This window comes from Anser brachyrhynchus (assembly GCF_964034855.1).
Source record: "Anser brachyrhynchus genome assembly, chromosome: 5".
NCBI lineage: Eukaryota > Metazoa > Chordata > Aves > Anseriformes > Anatidae > Anser > Anser brachyrhynchus.
The window spans coordinates 51,495,475-51,496,727 of NC_137699.1; positions in this window are offsets into that span (position 1 = coordinate 51,495,475).

The window sequence follows — 1,253 nt, forward strand, 5'->3', positions numbered from 1 at the left end:
GAGATCCAACGATCATGTCAGGCAACTACAGATTTGCACATTAGAGAAAAGGAGATGCATGCACTGGTTTGGAAATGACCGTGGCACTGACTTTTGTGCACAAATAACCCTCTGGACTCTGACGTAACCGCTTGTGTAAAACTCAGGAGCAAAGAGTGTGCGACTCTCCAGATGCTTTCTGGGAGATGAGGCTTATTTTTACTACTGATATTAATTTTCCAAGTCGCATTAAGTGGCACTCAGAAAAAGATCACAGACACTTTCAATTTGTTGAAGTATAGTCATCTACTATTTACTTATGCATCTTCTTCTAACAGTATTAAAATAGCTGAGAAATTAGTACATTAATTTATCACTTGTTCTGAAATCTCATTTGTTTTTCAGGACATTTATTTATCTTGCTCACTAAGGAGCAAGTGTTTCTATGTCTCATGGTTGCCCAAATGTAAACAAGACGTTTCTAGGAATTTACAGAACTGAGGTAGAGCTGGCTGTTAATCCACTCTAAAATAAGATGAAGTAGCAACTAAGGGGCCACTAAAAATTAGCATAGTCTAGAATTTTTTACCCCAAATGGAACACACCTTCATACATTCCAAAGCAGTGCATGAACAAAGGAATCATTACCCAGCCTTCTGATCTGTGCTGGCTGCAGAGTTTGGGGGGGAACCTTTTACTTTAAGTTTTCTCAAAAAGCAGATAAATTGGCTGAGAATAACAACCCAGGTGCCCACCTAGGAGACAGGCTAAACCTAACTGGATGCTTGTCCCAAAACATGGTGATTTGATACAAATGTTTTCTTCTCACTACACCATGGTCTTCAAGAGGAAGGACAACTCCTTAAGAAAATGTTTTCTGTAGGTAAGTTTACAGCACAAAACTATTTGCCAAAGAGATTTGTTTGCAAGATCCAGGTTTTTATGAAGTTATGTCAATAGTTTCTTTATTTTCTGTTCTGTGTATGAAGTACAAGGGGATGTAGGGTGAAAGAGACTTAAAACCCTAAAAAAACCACCACCCTAACTGCATTCTAGAAATGGCCAGTTGTCCCCATAACAGAAGGTCAGACCTGATGTGCCTTCTACCAGCCCAATAACTTCTGCATTATACTTTAGGAATCCATTCGCCTTTACTCCTGTAATACTTCTCAAATCCAATGCTCTCTTCTAATATATTAGTACTTCCATTACAGTGTTTTTCATAAAAAAGGATAAGTAATTAACTGTTAAAAAAAAAAACACAAGGAGATCCA